Raw genomic sequence first — 8,692 nt, forward strand, 5'->3', positions numbered from 1 at the left:
TAAACAGTCTCCATTTACAGAAAACCTAATTAAATATCTTTTTTTTTAAATGTGATCACTATCAAAAAAATTGGGGGTAGGAATTAAAGCATTCACAGAAACTTAGAGTATGAAAACAATCAGCTTCACAAACACTTTTAAATTCTTGCCATCTATGAAGGTTTAAATTACACAACTAATATGGGGAAAAAATTAGTATAATACTGTTTTCACTCTCTGCAATCCAAAAAAAGTATGGAGCACTAGAGAATGGAGCTCCCTTCGAAGAACACCCCAAGATTATGTTACTGAGATTGAAAAAAAGAATATACATAATATGAAATATTTTAAGTTAACTATATGTGTTTCATTTTTTCATAATTCCCTCTTTAAATACCTCTCCAGTTATGCTACCACTCCTGTGTCAGTTAGCTTCAACCATCAACTTGACACAAACCCAGAGTCACCTGGAAAGAGAGAGCCTCAACTAAAGAATTATCAAGATCACATTGACCTGTGTCCATACTGTTCAAGTGTTTTCTTAATTTCTATTTGATAGAGAAAGACCCAGCATACTGTATGCAGCATCATTCCCTCGATGGGCCTGAGCATTTTAAGAAAGATAGTTGAGCAGAGCAGAAGAAGCAAGCCCGTAAGCTACAGTTCTTCATTGGTTTCTGCTTTGGGATCCTGCTTTGAGTTTCTGCTTTGACTTCCATTCATGATGATCTGTCACCCACAAGCTAAGATAAATCCTTTCCTCCGCAGCTTGTTATTGGTCTTGGTGTTGTCACAACAACAGACATAAATGTGGATGACCCCTTATTCTTAATCACAAGAGCTAAGACAGAGGGCTTCTGCTGCTTTTCTATTATAACTAAAATTCAGACTCTCCTGATACTCTACTTTTCCCAAGACAAACCCCTAAGAATAGTGTTTACTAAGAAATATCCCCAGAGCATCACTAAAACATGCCACATACGGAACCACAGCAAGACTTTGCCTCCAACTCTGGATAATGATAAGGAAAACTCTCAACCTACATGAATTAAGATTGATTTAAGCTTCAGTTTACTTTTTTGTTGTTGTTTTGTTTTTCAAGACACGATTTCTCTGTGTAGTCCTGGCTGTCCTGGAACTCACTCTGTAGACCAGGTCCAAGTGCTGCGACTAAAGGCATAAACCACCACACCCTGCTCAATTTTCTTTTTACCCTGTTAAAATCCCATGACATTTTGCCGTACTTTGTGTGGAAATGTATCTAACCAGTTTGTGCAGATTAATTTATGGCAATTTAAATGGAGCCAGTTAGCTTTGAAATCATGTATGTGCCTCCTATGGAGTTTCATCAGTGTTTATTAAAAAGAGAGTTATTTATGCCTGTTTGCCCTTTGTGTATGCGCACTAGAAAGCAGGTTTACCTGGAGTAAGTCTCCGGCTTTCTGGTGCTCTTATTGTCTGCATAGGGAGGAAACGGTTAAGAACGTCTCACCGGTTCACCTTCATCACTCCTGGGACATAATCAGCAGGAACTCCAATTCCCCTCACTGCAGAGCTGTAGCAGATGACACCGTGGGGAAGCCTCTGGGACTCTTTGTTAAACATGAATATTCAGCATCAGGAATAGCTTCCAGAACATCAAATTAAATGTAACCTTAGAATGGGCTTGTCATCTTCACCTTGATCACCTCCCTTCACCCCCAGTCTTCTCTTTAGAGCTACATAAGATGATTTGTCATCTCTACCCCGTAAGCATTATTTTACACCCCTGAGCAGAGAGTCAGTTTCCTTTGCTGGTACTGTAAGGTAAGGAGTTTGGGCCAATCATTTGTATCAAGCATACAGCTTTCAACCCCCTGAAAATGCAGTAAGGATATGAGGGATAAGCCTCAAGTAGCTATCCAAGTGCTTCATGAATGTGTCAGTAATGCTCCAAGACTGCCCACCAACACCAGAAAGACTACTGAAGCTGCTGTAAGCAACAATAAGAATATGTATTCTTCTCCTTCACCTGGAAGTGCAAAGCGTGAAGTGGATTCAGGATATCTGATTCAAGTTCAATGCCATTGTATATCTTGCTTCCTTATTCTCTGCTTTCCCAATTTACCCCCACTACATACAGAAAAAGTTAATGAATAAGTACTGCAAATTCAGTGAAAGGGGCATGTCTTAAACATATATGCCTGTTGCTTGATTGCCATCTGTTATTTGGATTAAACATCTGTGTTCTTGGTAGGAAACTCAGAGAAACATTGATATGAGCTGTGCCACCATCCCAATGTGTGGAGAAAAAAGTGCCATTCCTGAAATGAAGAAATGAGAAACAGACCAAATAATAAAGACAACCAATGTCCACATGTATTGCACAGGGTTATGTGTTTAAAACTATCTACTATTTCCAAACTGAGTGGCTGATTTACCTCTTTTACCTTCTTTTCCAATTTGCAAAGCAAGATGCAACATGCAGAGTTATTTCAAGAATTGTTTACTCTTTGTAAAGCACTGAGCATGGAACTCCACACACTGCAGGTGTTCAAGAGACAATAGTTAAATGGGAAGACAAAGCCTCCTTAGGGAAAGAGACAGCATGTAAATACAGAAGAAGGTGGAGGGAAGCAAAAGGGAATATCAAGATACAATTTATCTGAGAAGGGAAAAGGAGAAATCTATAGTGGAGAAGGAAATAAAGAAGGAAAGAGGTAGATAAATAACAATATGGATAGCAGAAAAAGCCACAAGAAATTATCTATTAACTACTTACCTATAAACAATAATACATAATTCAGTATATAAATACACATTGCTAGTTTCAATGAGTTTTTCTCATCCGGACTGATAGGTGTTTCTCCAAAAGCCATAGACCTCTACTAACACAAACCCCAGTACCAAACTTGAGAAGCCTTTTTTCAGTTGTTGACCTAGGCTATCTAAGAGACTCCCAAAACTGTTATTGCCATTGCTCTTTGTTGCATCCCATAGGTAGAAGGTGAGCCCCTATTGCTTAAAATCCCATGTACTTCAAAAAGAGGGTCTAAAGCACCTAAGATAGAACTAACCTGAATGCCCACTCTGTGAGGACTAGATTTCATGGTACCAGAATGTACCATGTATGCTTCCAAAGGAGGAAGTAGTCAATAGTCCTAATCAACTATGATGCCTATGAACCATAACAATATCCAGCATGGCATGATAATGCAGTAGCGGTACACATACCTTGGAAGTAATCAGCAGCTCTCTAATTGTAGTTAAGACCCACTTAACAAGAGGAAGACATGTCTGGTACTAGAAACCTAGCTAAACACTCAATGCTAGTAAAATCATTTGTTTTTTGGAGGAGAATTTACAACCAGTATTTTACTAAACCGGTGTAACTGATTAGTATAGTCTTCACCTGTTATCAACGAAACTTCTCTTTGCAACAGAGACCATTACAGAAAATCACAACCAATAAATATGCAGAGTTGGTGAGCACAATCCCAATCAATATATCTAAAAACACCTCCACACCGAAAGCTCAGGGAACATTGGGGAAGAAGGGATGGAAAGATTGTAAGAGAAAGAGGGTAAGGGAGTTTACTGTGAGACTGTCTCTTAATAACAGCATAAAGAGTTGGAGTCTCAACAACAGAATGACCCCAAATTAAACTGAACAAAGATGAAACTAACAAACATACAAGACCAGACACAGAAAAGACCACAAGGACTCAATCCTAGACAAAGAACTGTGGGCAACTCTAAAACTGTAAAATTATAATTGGGATCATACCAAGTCAGGAGTGTGGGTCTATATCTCAACCAAAAGAAAGCAGAGATTTGAAATTTTATGAAAAATTGTTTCTCATCATTTTGACTGAGACAGATGAAACATATGAAAACTATACTTTATAGCAAATAAGTAAATAACCATATTTGATCCAAAATATTTCAAGTAGGTGCTAGTATACATTTTTTAAAAAAAATCAGTTAATGAGAGAGAGCCCTGACACTTCCTGGAGCACCAGTATTCAGAGGCTGGGTGGCCTGGAGACCTAGTATAGAACAAAACATGACTGGCCAAAGAAAAAAGAAGTCTATGTAGCAATGCCTTGCTATATTCATAGGTTGGTACCTAGTCCACTTGTCATCAGAGAGGCTTCATTCAGCAACAGATGAAAACAGATGCAGAGACCCACAGCCAAACCTTAGGCCGAGCTCAGGGAATCCTGCTGAAGAAAGGAAGGTAGGATTATAGGAGTCAGAGAGGTCAAGGACATTATAAGAAAATGCACAGAAACAACTAACCTATACCCTTAGGGGCTCACCGAAACTGAACAACAGTCAAGAAGCTTGCATGGGGCTGACCTAGACACTCTGAATATATGTGACAGTTGTGTGGCTTGGTTTTCTTGTGAGACTCCTAACATTTTCACTGGCTTTTGGGACCCTACTCCTCATACTATGTCTCATTGTCCAGCCTTAATAAGAGGGTAGGTGCTTGATCTTATAGTAACTTGATATGCCATGTTTTGTTGATATTGATGGGAGGCCTGCCCTTTTCTGAATAGAAATGGAGAAGGAGTGGATGGGGGTCAGAGGGGAAGAGAGGGGAGGAGAGGGATGGAAAACTCTGTCTGGGATGTTAAATAAATAACTATCAGGTAGCTTTATAGAAGTATCCACAAAGTGCGATCTGGCCCTTTGAAAGCTACGATGACTCACAAACACTGAACAAGCTTAAGGTGTGCAGTGAGCATTTTGCAAGTCATTCCGTCTCAGCAATCACACTGGTATTTAATAGGCACTGAATAATTAGCATGACTAAAAATGGGATAAATATCTTTCTAAAAACAGAGCCAAGCTTAGGCAGCATCAAAGACTTGAAAGCGAGAGAAAGCTGAAAAGTGCTTCTGAGTTTGGAATCTTGTTCTGGCCCTCCTAGTAGCCTCCTCTGGAGCCTTACATGACAGTTTACTTCTCGATTCTCATCTCATCTGCTAAATCTGAAGCTGTTGCATCCTAGTGACCTCCAAAACTCTTTTCATTTAGGAGTATGGCATAAATACAAAAGATTGATTTCAATTTTTGAATGTCACCTCTCCTGACAATTTTATGTCGGGGTTTTCGGATCAGCCCCACATTGCAGGAGCCATTATGTTGGGGTCCTTGGGTCAACCCCACATTGGGCGTCATTATGTCCAGGTCTGGTGGCAGCCCAGACCCTATATTAAGTCTCTGAACCAGACCCCAGCATAAACTATCCCTCTGGACTGGCGTGGAGGCTCAAAAATAAAGACACAACTCACATGGTTTCATCTGGAGGGAGATTCTCAGTGGTCCCTCATGAAATCCTGAGTTTACATCCTGAAGAATTCCTCTCGTTTATTTTCCAAGCAGCTTTTATACCAAAACATAAACTGAGCGGGAAATACACCAGCATTCTGTCTCCTAGGTAACCAGATAAATGGTTTTTAGTCATGTCCACAACTACCTATGTGCTCTGTAAGCTACCTGTCACATAGGCTGAATCAGCATCTATATCAGGCATCCTCCAAATTACAAAGAAAGGAGAAAAACAACATCCTGACCCTTTGTTAGGGTAGTGACAACCTGTCTGGAAGGCTACGTGACCTCCTAAGGTGCGGCCTATGGCTTTAGAGCCGGGCTGCCACACCATATAGAAATATGGGCCTACAAGTGAGCATATTAAAGGACATATTTTTAAAAGAGACACACCTATTCATTTCATTGTACATAAATCAATTGTGTTTTTATGTGTGTGATCAAATCTATTAAATAAACATGCTTCATATTTGATATGAAAGTTCATCTTTATGGAATTGCAGAGCTAGGGAACCAGAGGAAGGCCCAGCTCTGACCCAGTCCAATTGCTTTATTTAATAAATTCAAACTTCATACTTTTAAGTTCAGTCACAGAGGACATCAGGTCTCCTTTAAGCAAGAGTTTTTATAAGCTTAAAAAGTAGTAGAATTGTTACTATTTTAAAAATGAAAAAGAGAGCTACGGTGGCCTAAAGGAGAAGCGAAGTAGGAGAATTTATTATTTCTGGGACTCAGTTGCGATGTCTTTCAAGAGGGAAGGGGACGACTGGAGTCAGCTCAATGTGCTAAAAAAAAAACGGCGGGTTGGAGACTTGCTGGCCAGTTACATCCCAGAGGATGAGGCGCTGATGCTGCGGGATGGACGCTTTGCGTGTGCCATCTGCCCCCATCGCCCAGTACTGGACACCCTGGCCATGCTGACTGCCCACCGTGCAGGCAAGAAGCATCTGTCCAGTCTGAAGCTCTTCTATGGCAAAAAGCAGACAGGCAAGGAAACAGAGCAAAATCCAAGACAGAAGAATGACCTGAAGTCAGAAAACAAAGCTGAGGCGCCTTTACTAACCCAGACCCGATTGATCACGCAGAGTGCTCTGCACAGAGCTCCCCACTATAACAGCTGCTGCCGGAAGCTCCTGCTCCCTCTGTCTCCAGTTCTCCTTTGCCAGCCCCAGAGGATGGACTCCAGAGTGCAAAGATCAGTAGGGAACCCGAGCCTAAGGCAGGATCGCATGCCAAAGAGTCATCTGTTCCCATGAGCCCCACAAAACGACGAATTCTGAACTATTACCTCACCCTCCGAAGCTCGGGATGGGTCCCAGATGGACAAGGCCTTTGACTCAGATGAGGAAGAGCCCCCTGATCTCCCCGTGGACTAACAACCCCTCTCCCCATTTGTTCCACAGATAAACTGTAGTTGTTCTGGGGGAAAAAAATGAAAAAAGAATAGTATAGCTAAGAAAAAGAGAAAAACTATATGAGTCAGTACTGAACGTCTGAAGATGTTACAAAGTGTATTCAGGATCAGGCTCCAAAGCCACAGAGAAACCCTGTCTCGAAAAAACCAAAAAAAAAAAAAATATCTCCTTTGTCCTTGAGATGCGAGGTTTGGGAAGACTGGCAAACCTTTTTACAAGAAGAAGGAGGAGGAGGAGGAGGAGGAGGAGGAGGAAGAGGAGGAGGAGGGGGGGAGGGGAGGGGGAGGGGAAGAGAAAATCATGAGGAATTTTTATTTCAGAGGTCAAGCCCACAAAGACAACAGGGTGCTATCAGCAATAAAGAGTACTCAAGAAGCAAGAAGTATGTGCTCAGCATTTGCTAAGAAAAAGGTTGGAGTTATCACTCTGCTCATTACCACACATGGAGACGGTGATCTGTAGCAACATGAACCAAACGCTTAAGAAATCAGCAAATTAATTGCAATTCATGAGAGGTTTTTTTTTGGTTTTTTTTTTTTTTTTTTTTTGGTCTTTCGAAACAAGGTTTCTCTGTGTAGCTTTGGAGCCTGCCCTGGAACTAGCTCTTGTACACCAGGTTGGCCTCGAACTCAGAGATCTGTCTGCCTCTGCCTTCCAAGTGCTGGGATTAAAGGCGTGCGCCACCACCATCCAGCTCACGGGAGAAAATTTTTAACTATTTATGCTTTGTGGCTTTCACATCATGCATCTCTATCTCATTCATCTCCCTGTTCCTTTGCATCTGCCCTTGCAACACAACCCTCAAATAAATTAAAATAAAATAAAATTTAAGAGAAAATAAAAAAGAACGGAAAAAGAGAAAGAAAAATATCATGGAAACTGCAGTGTGACACAGTGAGTCACACAGTATATGTTTTAATATATATAAAACACACACACACACACACACACACACACATATATATATAATCTTTACTTGCAAAGAGTCATTAGTCTGATTCAAGCCTCTGGTTTCTGCTACACTATAAATACTGGGCCCTCACTAAGACTTCTTTTGTATATCTTGTCCTGTGTCATAGAGATCCTGCAACTTTGGATTTACAGAACCAGCAGATCATAGATGGGGCGAATGTCAGTATGGGGTAACTCAAAACTCTGTTTCTGGGCCTGAGTGGTTGTAGGGTTAGTCAACCCACCAGCTCTCCCCAGTTCTTACCACCAGGGTGAACTCCAACATTGCCCTGACTAGTTCAACCCTTGCAGCGATGAGCAAGGTGCAGAGTCAGTTCCTGCTTTTGTGCCTTCTTCCACACCTATAGCATCAGGACCAGCTTCACTGTGCTGCCCAAAAGAGATGCATGGCCCACTCCCTTAAGTTCTGAAGCTGGTAAGAGGCAGGAACAGCTCTCCAGCTCTAATAACCTCAGGCTCAGCTCTCCCACCTGCCATGGGTGGTAAGGGGTACTTTGGGGAGGCATGTCTCCCTTACCCCTTCCCACACTGCTATAGGGCAGGGGTAGGGCCAGATCTCCCGTGTTCATGTTCTTGGTGCTGGCTCACCTGTACCCCTGTCAACATGACCAGTTCTACCATGCTGCCCCAGCGAGTTTAAGTGCCCATTCCCCCAGAGACTATAGGTGGTAAGGGGCTGGGTCAGCTCCCCCACTTACCAGAGGTGAGCAGAGGTGTGGCAAGGAGGTTTCTTTTCCCTCACCCATGTCACCACATGGCAGAAGAGGGTAGCTGGATCAGCTCTCCCTCTCCCCACCCTCAGGGCTAGCTCTCCCATGCCCCTGTGAATAGGCTATGCTCTACTGTGCTGCCCAGGCAAGGTGTAGGGTCTGCTTTCCTGGGTTCTACAGCTTACCAGTAAGGGGCAGGGCCAGTTCTCCCTACTGTTGCAGCCAGTGAGGGGTGAGACCAACCCTATGCAGCCCTATCCTCTTGGCCTTCTGTGGAAACAGGAGCCACAGGATTTC

At 42.2% G+C, this 8,692-nt stretch overlaps 1 pseudogene; it reads left to right on the plus strand.

Moving 5' to 3' along the window:
- Nucleotides 1-6,038: 6,038 nt before the first annotated feature.
- On the plus strand, nucleotides 6,039-6,674 carry LOC119813531 (annotated as a pseudogene).
- Nucleotides 6,675-8,692: the final 2,018 nt, after the last annotated feature.

Source organism: Arvicola amphibius, chromosome 4, assembly GCF_903992535.2.
Source record: "Arvicola amphibius chromosome 4, mArvAmp1.2, whole genome shotgun sequence".
Lineage (NCBI taxonomy): Eukaryota > Metazoa > Chordata > Mammalia > Rodentia > Cricetidae > Arvicola > Arvicola amphibius.